This window comes from Eumetopias jubatus, unplaced genomic scaffold (genome assembly GCF_037043125.1).
Source record: "Eumetopias jubatus isolate StellerSeaLion01/CBP00866 unplaced genomic scaffold, mEumJub1_p1.0 scaffold_5, whole genome shotgun sequence".
Classification (NCBI taxonomy): Eukaryota; Metazoa; Chordata; class Mammalia; order Carnivora; family Otariidae; genus Eumetopias; species Eumetopias jubatus.
Window position 1 is genome coordinate 117,261,616 of NW_028274811.1, and position 12,599 is coordinate 117,274,214.

Genomic DNA, 12,599 nt, shown 5'->3' on the forward strand with positions numbered 1-12,599 from the left:
TCTCGGTCTTGCAACTGAATTAACATAAAGGAACAGTGACAACAGCAAGCTGAAAAGCATAGCTGGTGGGAGGATTAAGTATATCATTGAAAGGAATTATGTTGTAAATGACTGGGAGGGGTAGGGGCTTCTGTTCCTTGGTCCCATCTGGTCCTTAAAGAATACCTTGTTGTAATTACCCCCAGATGGTTTATGCTCCACTGGGGTCTGGACAGCCAGGTGCCACTGTGCCCTGCTGGGTGTGATATTCATTGCTACATGCAGTGACAAAAATGGACTTTATTGAAACCTAATTTCTTCCAGGGTATTACACAAATATGAAATGAACCTAGCTCATCGAGAGAGAGCTTTGTTTATTTCCAAACCGAAACAGTCTCACCTAAGACAAGGCTGCCTGGTTATCTTACTTTTAACAACTATCCTAAAAGGAAGCAAAAACAGTTCACAATGTGTGCTGGATTTAATTCAGCATTTTAAAATAATGGAACCAGTCGACATCAATGGCAGGTTTTTATTTCTTGCTGTTAGGTAGTGTTAAAAGAATAGCAAAGATTTTCAAGACAATGTTCTGATCATTTTATTATTAAATTGACAGTAAATAAATTATAGTATATCCAAGTTTAAACATATTTTGATATTAGTGAGCAAATATTTACAGAACTCAAAATTTAATCACACACTATTCATTATAAAATATGCCTCACCACTTAATTTAAGAAACAAGTTTGAACATTTTTGTGTTGTACTTTAACATTGATATTATCATAGAAAAATAAGAAATTAAAAATAAATATTGAAAAACATAGCTTTTGACAAATACAAAGATGGAATTTTGCAAAATTATGCTTACTCTAAGTTTCTATCAGGAAACTTCACTTTTAATTTTTTACATGTTTAATATATTTTAAAAACAGCAGTAACCTGAAAATAAAAATTAAAAGTTGTAATTGTACAGTTCAGTTATATTTAGTTTATTTTATTCTAATTATATTTGCAATAAGTCTAATAATTCTTACTTGATAAATTACAAACAGAATATCTTTTAAGTCTTGCTAATTTTAAAAGCGAAATGTTTATCTATTCCATGACTTTCCTATTATAATTTTGCATGGATTCACACTTCAGCAGTTACTCAAATGTATTACTTTAAATCATTAATTTTTTCAATGTAGAATTTGGAAATTTAATAGGAAAATCAAACAAGAATTAGACTGGAGAGCAGAAAATCAATGCACTCAATCATTCTTTTCTCTTGCTAGTTATAAATTTTATATGGTGTAAAGAAAATATAAACGGTGCTAATCTTCATGAGGTTATCTTCCTTTAATGTATTTGAGCAACATGAGTTAAACTATGAAAATGTTGGCTAAAAACAAAACAAAATAAAAATGCCTCTTGCTGCAGATTGAAGAGGGAGTAAAATACACAAACGATCCAAGAGAGGGAAATGATTTTAAAGACTGACAACTTCCGTGTTAAGAGCACTGGTTCTGTAACACTGAACTTTGTCGCCGAGAAGAATAAGTTTTATGTACCTTGTAAATACGGTTTCGACGTAAAAGTCTTTCTGTCTATAAATACAGACCCAAGATTCTGTTCAAGCTTTACTGTATTTGGGGGGCAAAATAATTTTATTGGTATCTACAATATATATACAAGGAAGGCGATGAGAGGAGGTGCAGGAAATCTGGGAAAAGGACTGGAAGATCTGAGCTCTAGCTCCAGCCTGGTGCTCAGAGCTCTGTGTTCTTGGGCATCCATTTAAATTCCAGAAACTTCCTCTTTTGCAAAATAACTGTGAAAGAGCTTGGCTGCAAGATCAGATCTGGGTGTTTAAAAATATGTGTGTTTGATGAAATTGTGGACAGAGCCCAGGGACTAGCCAAGCATTCATGGTTAGAACTCAGAAGAGAAAAAAGAAAAAGAAGTTAGCAGGAGGGGAAGAATGAAGGGAAGTAAGTCGGAGGGGGAGACGAACCATGAGAGACGATGGACCCTGAGAAACAAACTGAGGGTTCTAGAGGGGAGGGGGGTGGGGGGATGAGTTAGCCTGGTGATGGGTATTAAAGAGGGCACATTCTGCGTGGAGCACTGGGTGTTATGCACAAACAATGAATCATGGAACACTACATCAAGAACTAATGATGTAATGTATGGTGATTAACATAACAATAAAAAAATTAAAAAAAAAAAAAGAAGAGAACAGGTTAGATGGAACAGAGGAAGACATTTAAGACCAGGGAGAAATAGTAGTGGGAGCTGGGGGTTTTAACTATGAGTTAAATGGCATTCTTAAGTGTTACACCAAGTTCTTTCAGTTTCTGAGACATTTTGGTACACTTCTTTATTATTATATTATCATATAGTTATATATGTTATATATTATATACAAATATAATTATTATATGTAAATATAATTATGTTATTATAATTATAATTACAAATTATACACACAGGGGAGTGCTATTCAGCTGTAAAAAGGAAGGAAATCTTGCCATTTGTCATAATATGGCAAGATGGTGACAATATGACAATATGATGAACCTTGAGGGTATTATGCTTAGCGAGACAGGCCAGGGAGACAAATATTGTATGATATCACTTACATTGAAATCTAAAAAAGCCAAACTCATAGAAACAGAATGGAATGGTGGTTACCAGGGGCTAGGACATGGGGGGATCAGGAAGAAGTTGTGAAAGGGTATAAACTTGCAACTAGAAGATGAACAGGTTCTGGAGATCTAATGCACAGCATGGCAATTATAGTCAACAATACTATTGGATACACTTCAAATTGCTAAGAGATTACATCTTAAATGTTCTCGCCACAGAAAAGATAACAGTGGTAATCATATTGCAATATATAAAGGCTTCAGAGCAACACATTGTGTACCTTAAACTTGCACAATATTATTTGTCAATTATATCTCAATAAAACAAATTTCTAAGCCAAATGATTCACATAGGATTCCGGAAAAATCATACACTTCATGAATTAGCACACCTAACTTGTTACACAAACCACATGAAAAGGGGAAGGAGACAGATCAGTAAGAAGAAATGCCACCCCAAAAGTGCTTTCCTGGATTAAAAATGTGAATTTAGATTTGATTATGGCTTTTCTGGATCCCTTGCTAAAATGTAAAATTTTCTAAAATGTCAAAAGTTTTCTTCTAACCTTGAAAGGGGAGATTGTGGCTGAGGGTTCTAGATCCACAGAGCAGTCACATATTTCCTCCCAATTCACAATTCTGTTAGAAGCACCCTAACACTCTAGTAATCTGCAAAAAAGAAAAAAGAAAAAAAAAACTTTACCTAGATAGTTGCCATTGCCTTATTTTTTTTTAAAGATTTATTTATTTCTTTGAGAGAGAGAGAGAGAGAGAGAGTGTGTGTGCAAGCAGGGGCAGGGACAGAGGGAGGGAGAGAATTTCAAGTGGACTCCCTGCTGAGTGCGGAGCCAGACACAGGGAGTCTGAGATCATGACCCTGAGATCATCACCCTGAGATCATGACCTAAGCTGAAACCAAGAGTCTCACGCTGAACCAACTGAGCCACCCAGGTGCACCTCGCCATTGCCTTCTAACTGGTCTTTCTGTCTCAACTATTATCTTCTTCCAGGCCTCCCTTTATTTTTTCTGGAATTAATTTTTCTAAACTACAAACTAATTCCCCATTCCCTTTCACAGTATGTAAGTTCAAGCTCTTAAACAGACCTTATCAAGCCCTTGGGCTTCTGGCTTCTTCCTTCCTCTTTAACCTTGCATCTTCCAGCATCCCTCCTCACCTCAGTCTTCAGCAACACAGAAAACAACATTAGACCACCCTAACTTCATATGACGTCCTGTTCTCCCCTCAAAAACCAGCTGACGTGCTCACATCAACAGCACATTGACTGAAATAGGAACCGCACAGCGAAGAGTAGCCTGGCGTCCTTGCAAGGAGCGCATGCAAATTCGTGAAGTGTTCCATGTTTTTATAATGTTTGATTCCACTTTTTTCATGTTTTTATACTCTGTGATTCCACTTTCTACCTGGAGTAGTCCAATTCATGGAGACAGATAGGAGGTCGATGGTTAGGCTGGGGAGAGTGGGGTCTGGGTAGTTGTGTGATGGCTGCTGAGGATCCCTTCGCCAAGATGGGGAGTTTCGTGGAGGGTGGTGGTGATGGTAGCACCACAAACAAATGTACCTGCTGCCACTGAACTGTACATTAACGTTGGTTAATATGGTCAATGTTATGTTATGTGTATTTTGCCACAATTTTCTAAAACAGCTAGGATTTCAGGCTCCCTTTCATCTGCATCCTTTCCAAACCCAGAGGGAGTTTGCACTTCCACTATTCAATCAGCAGACTGATCGACTTGCCCTTAGTGCTGACCAAGGATTATAACCTTGAACCCACTGCTGCTTAATACTCATCAGATACTTGATTCAACAACCAAAATTTGCAAAGGCTTGCCTGAAGGAAATATAGTTCATGTGTTCTTAGAAATATAAAAACATCCATCCTTGGAATAAACCACAGGAGCAAAAATCCACACAGCTGGGCCATACGGTTTTTTCTCTTGTAAAACTGCATTTATTAAATGTAATTTGGCATCATGTCATCATGGGTCCATGCTAAGAGCCACTGTAGCAAATAGCTCTGTGATATTTAATATAAAAATGCTGTTGAGTATCGTGTATTGTTCTCTTTTTGACTACCTATGAGGAAAACGTTAGTTTTAGATTGGTTTTCCTTTTCCTTGTAGGTAATATGAATATTGTGATTGACTACGTTCGCATTTTTTAGAAATTTTATTTTATTAGGTTATGTTAATCACCATACATTACATCATTAGTTTTTGATGTAGTGTTCCATGATTCATTGTTTGCAAATAACACCCAGTGCTCCATTCAGTACATGCCCTCTTTAATACTCATCATCAGGCTAACCCATCCCCCACCCCCTCCCCTCTAGAACCCTCAGTTTGTTTCTCAGAGTCCATAGTCTCTCATGCTTCATCTCCCCCTCCGATTTCTCCCCCTTTATTTTTCCCTTTCTACTATGGAACATTTTTCCATTTCTTTGTGTCTTCCTCAATTTCTTTCATGAGTATTTTATAGTTTTCTGAGTACAGATTCTTTGCCTCTTTGGTTGGATTTATTCCTTTTTTATTCCTTATTTATTCCTTATTTATCTTATGGTTTTGGGTGCACTCGTAAATGGGATTGACTCCTTAATTTCTCTTTCTTCTGCCTTGTTGTTGGTGTATAGAAATGTCACTGATTTCTGAGCATTGATTTTATATCCTGCCACTTTACGGAATTCCTGTATGAGTTCTAGCAGTTTTGGGATGGAGTCTTTTGGGTTTTCCTCATAAAGTATATCATCTGCAAAGAGTGAGAGTTTGACTTCTTCTTTGCCGATTTGGATGCCTTTGATTTCTTTTTGTTGTCTGATTGCTGTGGCTAGGACTTCTAATACTATGTTGAATAGCAGTGGTGATAGTGGATATCCCTGCCGCGTTCCTGACCTTAGGGGGAAAGCTCTCAATTTTTCCCCATTGAGAATGATATTCGCTGTGGGGTTTTCATGGATGACTTTTATGATATTGAGGTTTGTACCCTCTATCCCCACACTCTGAAGAGTTTTAATCAAGAAAGAATGCTGTACTTTGTCAAATGCTTTTTCTGCATCTATTGAGAGGATCATATGGTTCTCGTTCTTTCTTTTATTAATGTATTGTATCACATTGATTGATTTGCAGATGTTGAACCAACCTTGCAGCCCAGGAATAAATCCCACTTGGTCGTGGTGAATGATCCTTTTAATGTACTGTTGGAGCCTATTGGCTAGTATTTTGGTGAGAATTTTGGCATCCATGTTCATCAGAGATATTGATCTGTAATTCTCCTTTGTGTTGGGGTCTTTTTCTGATTTTGGGATCAAGGTAATGCTGGCCTCATAAAACGAGTTTGGAAGTTTTCCTTCCATTTCTATTTTTTGGAACAGTTTCAGGAGAATAGGTATTAATTCTTCTTTAAATGTTTGGTAGAATTCCCCTGGGAAGCCATCTGGCCCTGGGCTTTTGTTTGTTGGGAGATTTTTGATGACTACTTCAAATTCCTTAGTGGTTATGGATCTGTTCAGGTTTTCTATTTCTTCCTGGTTCAGTTTTGGTAGTTTATACATCTCTAGGAATGTATTCATTTCTTCCAGATTATCTAATTTGCTGGCATAGAGTTGCTCATAATATGTTCTTATAATTGTTTGTATTTCCTTGGTGTTGGTTGTGATCTCTCCTCTTTCATTCATGATTTTATTTATTTGGGTCATTTCTCTTTTCTTTTTGATACGTCTGGCCAGGGGTTTATCAATCTTATTAATTCTTTCAAAGAACCGGCTCCTAGTTTCATTGATCTGTTCTACTGTTCTTTTGGTTTCTATTTCATTGATTTCTGTTCTGATCTTTATTATTTTTCTTCTCCTGCTCGGTTTAGGCTTTATTTGCTCTTCTTTCTCCAGCTCCTTTAGGTGTAGGGTTAGGTTTGTATTTGAGACCTTTCTTGTTTATTGAGAAAGGCTTGTATTGCTATATACTTTCCTCTTTGGACCACCTTTCTGCATCCCAAAGATTTTGAACAGTTGTGTTTTCATTTTCATTTGTTTCCATGAATTTTTTAAATTCTTCTTTAATTTCCTGGTTGACCCATTCATTCTTTAGTAGGATGCTCTTTAGCCTGCATGTATTTGAGTTCTTTCTGACTTTCCTCTTGTGATTAAGTTCTAGTTTCAAGCATTGTGGTCTGAAAATATGCAGGGAATGATCCTAATCTTTTGGTACCGGTTGAGACCTGATTTGTGACCTAAGATGTGATCTATTCTGGAGAATGTTCCATGGGCACTAGAGAAGAATGTGTATTCTGCTGCTTTGGGATGGAATGTTCTGAATGTATCTGTGAAGTGCATTTGGTCCAGTGTGTCATTTAAAGTCTTTATTTCCTTGTTGATCTTTTGCTTAGATGATTTGTCCATTTCAGTGAGGGGTGTTAAAATCCCCTCCTATTATTGTATTGTTGTTGACATGTTTCTTTGATTTTGTTATTAACTGCCTTATATAATTGGCTGTTCCCCTGTTAGGGGCATAGATATTTAAAATTGTTAGATCTTCTTGTTGGATAGACCCTTTAAGTATGATGTAGTGTCCTTCCTCATCTCTTATTATAGTCTTTGGTTTAAAATCTAATTTGTCTGATATAAGGATTACCACCCCAGCTTTCTTTTGATATCCATTAGCATGGTAAATGGTTTTCCACCCCCTCCCTTTCAATCTGGAGGTGTCTTTGGGTCTAAAATGAATCTCTTGCAGACAGCATATCGATGGGTCTTGGTTTTCTATCCAATCTGATAACCTGTGCCTTTTGATTGGGGCATTTAGCCTATTTACATTCAGGGTAACTATTGAAAGATATGAATTTAGTGCCATTGTATTGCCTGTAAGGTGACTGTTACTGTATATTGTCTCTGTTCCTTTCTGGCCTAGGTTACTTTTAGGCTCTCTCTTTGCTTAGAGGAACCCTTTCAATATTTCTTGTAGGGCTGGTTTTGTGTTTGCAAATTCTTTTAGTTTTTGTTTGTCCTGGAAGCTTTTTATCTCTCCTTCTATTTTCAATGACAGCCCAGCTGGATATAGTATCTTGGCTGCATATATTTCTCACTTAGTGCTCTGAAGATATCATCCCAATCCTTTCTGGCCTGTCAGGTCTCTGTGGATAGGTCTGTTGCCAATCTAATGTTTCTAACATTGTAGGTTACAGACTTCTTGTCCCGAGCTGCTTTCAGGATATTCTCTTTGTCTCTGAGACTTGTAAGTTTCACTATTAGATTTAGGGGTGTTGACCTATTTTTATTGATTTTGAGGGGTTTCTCTGTGCCTCCTGGATTTTGATACCTGTTTCCTTCCCCAAATTAGGGAAGTTCTCTGCTATAATTTGCTCCAATATACCTTCTGCCCCTCTCTCTCTTTCTTTTTCTTCTTCTGGGATCCCAATTATTCTAATATTGTTTCATCTTATGGTATCACATATCTCTCGAATTCTGCCCTCGTGGTCCAGTAGTTGTTTATCTCTCTCTTTCTCAGCTTCTTTATTCTCCATCATTTGGCCTTCTATATCACTAATTCTCTTTTCTGCCTCATTTATCCTAACAGTTAGAGCCTCCATTTTTTATTACACCTCATTAATAGTCTTTTTATTTTGACTTGGTTAGATTTTAGTTCTCTTATTTCTCCAGAAAGGGTTTCTCTAGTATCTTCCATGCTTTTTTCAAGCCCAGCTAGTATCTTTATAATCGTCATTCTGAACTCTAGTTCCAACATTTTACTAATGTCCATATTGATTAGGTCCCTGGCAGTTGGTACTGCCTCTTGTTCTTTTTCTGAGGTGAGTTTTTCCATCTTGTCTTTTTCTCCAGAGAATAGATGAATGAGAGAACAAAATGCTAACAGGGTAACAACGACCCCAGAAAAATATACACTAAACAAATCAGAAGAGACCGTCCAGAAAGTGGTCGCTTTTCTGTTCAGAGAGTTGCTGCTATTCTTTTCTTTGATCTCCTGTTGAGTTCGTAGGTGTTCAGAATGGTTTGATAGCTATCTAGCTGAATTCTTGGGACCAGACAAAATTTAGGTCTCCTACTCCTCTGCCATCTTGCTCCTCCTCTGACTATGTTCTCATTTTTGTCTCCCTTCCAGACACACTAGAGGCCAACTAGTGGACTGTTCTAGCCTTTTCTAGGCCTTACCTATGCATTCTGTATATCCATTTGCTGTTGACTTCAAATTATCTATTCCAACTTTTTTTTTACTCTGAATTCACTTTATTCATTTTTTCTTTTATTCTGCGTTATTGTGAGCCACCTTAAATCCATTCTTGAATCAATTAGCAATACCTGAACTATCAACTAATAAACTCTTCTGAGTTCCTACTGGATATAGCATCTATTTCTATTATTGCTTTTATCACCATTTGTTTTTGCATGCTGCCATTCACACTGGATGCATATCTTATTAATATTCTTCTTCATCTCAGCACAATTAGAATGCCAAGGTAATAAATAGGTGTATAAATAAGTCTAGTACATGGAACTGGTATCCCCAAATAAGTCTTACTAGTTCTATTTACTGAAATCAAATTCTTTACTCTATTTCCAAAACATAGCCTTCTTTTGTTTTCTGACTTTTTCTAGTCTAATTTGCTCCTAATAGTGCTCCTTCCTTGGCCTCCATAGTAAATGTGTTCCTGGGATCACTTTTCTGCTTACACGGTCTACTCTGTCAATTTTATCCCTTTTTGTGGTTTTATAAAATTCCAGCCCACTTTCCCTAAGCAGCAGGCACATATCTAACTTCTCCTTGGACATATCCACACAATTAGCATCATTTCTCCAACCGAATTCATTATTGCCCATGCCTTGACACTTCCATTGGATTGCTCCTTTTCTCAAATTCCTTCTCTTCAAGGTTGGCATTTCCAGTGTCTTATCACCCACACCTGACCCCAGGCACTGATTATCGTTTCATTCTCTTCTCTTACTGTTCTTTTCAATAACCAGTTTGTCTATTGCCGGCTCCTTCTCATCTCAAACCCCAAATATGTCTCATGTCGTCTCTTCCAGGTCATTCTACCACCCATTATCTCCTGGGGGATTTTAGGTGAATACCGCAATTATTTCAATAAACTCCTAAAATGTATCTTTTTTTTTTTTTTTTTTTGACTGCTGATCTATAGGAGGCAAACATTACCATGTATCCTATTTGGTTAAAATTCCTCGTTTGTTCTGTACTGCTCATAGATTCCCTTTTCCCTAGTTAGCATGGCATGGGTGGTTTCTGCCTGCTGTTCCATCCCTCCCTGAGGAATAAAACCTTCAACCATGTGCTAACTACTTGTGTTTCCTTGCACACACTACAGTTTCAGGTCTCTACGACTTTGCTAACATCATTCTCTTTACCCTGAGGGATCCCTTCTTCCCTTCCTCAGCCTTCCAGGTAATGAAAGCACATAGGTTTTAAGGTCAAATATACCCAGGTTTCAGTTTCAGCTCCACGACTTGGTGTTTCTGAAGCTTAAATGATAAAGAATGACAAACACTACTGATACTTCTTTTCATGAGAATCATTATCAAACCAACCTGTTTGTTTAATTTGTGGGGGGGGAAATCTTGCTTTATTGGGAATTTTAAACTCCACTAAATATCTGTTTATAGTACTGAAACTTCATTGACTAATCTTTTACAGACAGTAACATAGATTATATTCTGAATGAATTAAAGGACTTGCATAGGTTGTTACTATCAGCTATTCCAGAAAATTTAAAATAAATTGTAAAGGATTAGCATTTTATTTCATATTTTAATAAATGTAATCAAAGGAATCATTCTATCTCAGACTAGTGTAGTAAGTAAGCAAATATTTTTACCCTAAGTCACACAGATTAAAATGTTGGCTCTGTGTGTGTGTGTGTGTGTGTGTGTGTGTATGTTTATTTGAGTCCAATGGCAGATTTCAAAATATATATCTTGCTTGTAAGTGTTTTCATTAGAAAGTAGAAAAAATAGTTTTATTCTTATTGGCAGGTGTATTCCACATATGTGTTTATTCTAGAATTTGCAAACTGTGATCTGTCTGATTACAATTTTCAGTCTGAAAATTGCAACCATGTATTTTAAAGGGGAGAGGAATCCTGGCACTAGAGTAATCACTTCTAGTGGGATATAGTAGGTAGAGAAATGGTGTGGACATCACTATGACAATGAATAATGGATAGCACAGAAGATACTACAAATGAATGTAGGATGAGAAGAATCAGTCCAAGAGATGCTCATTAGCTGCCTGTTGCAAAAAGAGCCAGAATGAGAATTTTCCTTGTCCATTTCAGTTGGAAAACTTGAGCTTCACAAAGAGTAATAGTTCTCTTGAAATCTCCTTTTGAAATTCTAAGCTCCTAGAACCAAGAAGATAATAAGGTAGACCCAGAAGTGTCCTCATGGGTCAAAAACAATCTTTGATAACACAAAGGTCATAGTCAGTTAAAATTTGTCATTAACTCAGCTCTTCCTTTAAGTCATAAAGTAAAATAAATCTGTTGGAAGTTAATATATGAATTTTTCTATGATGGTGGAATTATAAGGTATTTAAATTATTTTATTTATGCTTAACTGTATTTTAAAAGCCTTTTCAACAACTATACAAAAAGAACTTTTAAATGTATCTTCAGAGATGGATATAGCAAAATTCTCTACATAAAGCAAAAATATTTTCTCTCACTTTGACCATAGATTGCTAGTGATATTTATTTATTTATTTATTTATTTAAGATTTTATTTATTTATTTATTTATTTGACAGAGAGAGACACAGTGAGAGAAGGAACACAAGGAAGGGGAGTGAGAGTGGGAGAAGCAGGCTTCCCACTGAGCGGGGAGTCTGATGTGGGGCTCGATCCCAGGACCCTGGGATCATGACCTGAGCCAAAGGCAGACGCTTAACAACTGAGCCACCCAGGCGACCCTGCTAGTGATTTTTAAAGGAAGTTTCCAACATCTTAGGGATGGAAACAGAAAAAAGTATACACCATTTTACATTTCAAAAAAGGAACATGTTAAACTTAATACGGTATATTATATATAAAGTTGGGGCAATTCTTGCATTTTTACTTATAAATAATTTTCTCGAATTCCATGGAAATATTTTACATAAATCATAGAATGATATTTCTAAGACACAAAACCAAGTTTACTTTGCCTTAAAGTTTCAAAAGTTTGGAAGCACTAAGTTATTTTTATTTAGCTCAGAGCAAGAAAGGGTAGTAAGAGTAAACGGGATGGTAAGAGGAGGGGTATTTTGGAAAGTACAAAAATCAAAATACGAACCATAAATTCATTGTGTGACCTCGTCTCACATCATAACTTCTATGTTCTCTTGGTTTCTTTAAAAGAAAAGAGGGGGATGTCTGGGTGGCTCAGTTGGTTAAATGCCTTCCTTTGGCTCAGGTCATGATCTCAGGGTCCTGGGATACAGCACAAGGTCAGGCTGTGTGCTCAACAGGGAGTCTGCTTGTCCCTCCCTCTCTGCCCCTGCCCTGCCCCCTCGTGCTCTCTCTCTTATGCACGCTGTCTCTCTCAAATGGATAGATAAAATCTAAAGGAGAGAGTGAGAGGAAGGAGAATAAGGAGGAGGCAGAGAGAGAGAGAAGAACAGAGAGAAAAGACACAGAGAGAGAGAGAGAGAGAGATACTGGACTAAAATAAAAAATGCAGTACACTAGTGGCCCCTGCAAATATGAAATATTTCTTCTGGATTCAACCTTTCAGTGTTTTGTTTATTTTGCTTCGCTGACCTTTCTTGGCCTCATGAAAACTTACTTTCAAACCACCTACCACCTTCTCTAGTTTCATTTTCCCAGAACTTCTTGGCTGTCACTCAGCTTCTGCATCCTCAAATGCTTCCTCCAAGAAAACACTCCAGAGTCTGAGCCAGCCGTTCACTAGCAGCACAGCTGGACCCTGACATGGCGTTTTGACATCCTTTTGAGGGGGCAGAGAAATTACCATT

General features: G+C 37.1%; 1 non-coding gene across 1 annotated transcript; it reads left to right on the forward strand.

Annotated features, from left to right (window-relative positions):
• The first annotated feature begins 3,872 nt into the window (after nucleotides 1-3,872).
• Nucleotides 3,873-3,979, forward strand: LOC148164407 (U6 spliceosomal RNA). Its single transcript, XR_015768269.1, has one exon. It is a non-coding gene; the product is annotated as a U6 spliceosomal RNA (small nuclear RNA).
• The last annotated feature ends 8,620 nt before the right edge of the window (nucleotides 3,980-12,599 follow it).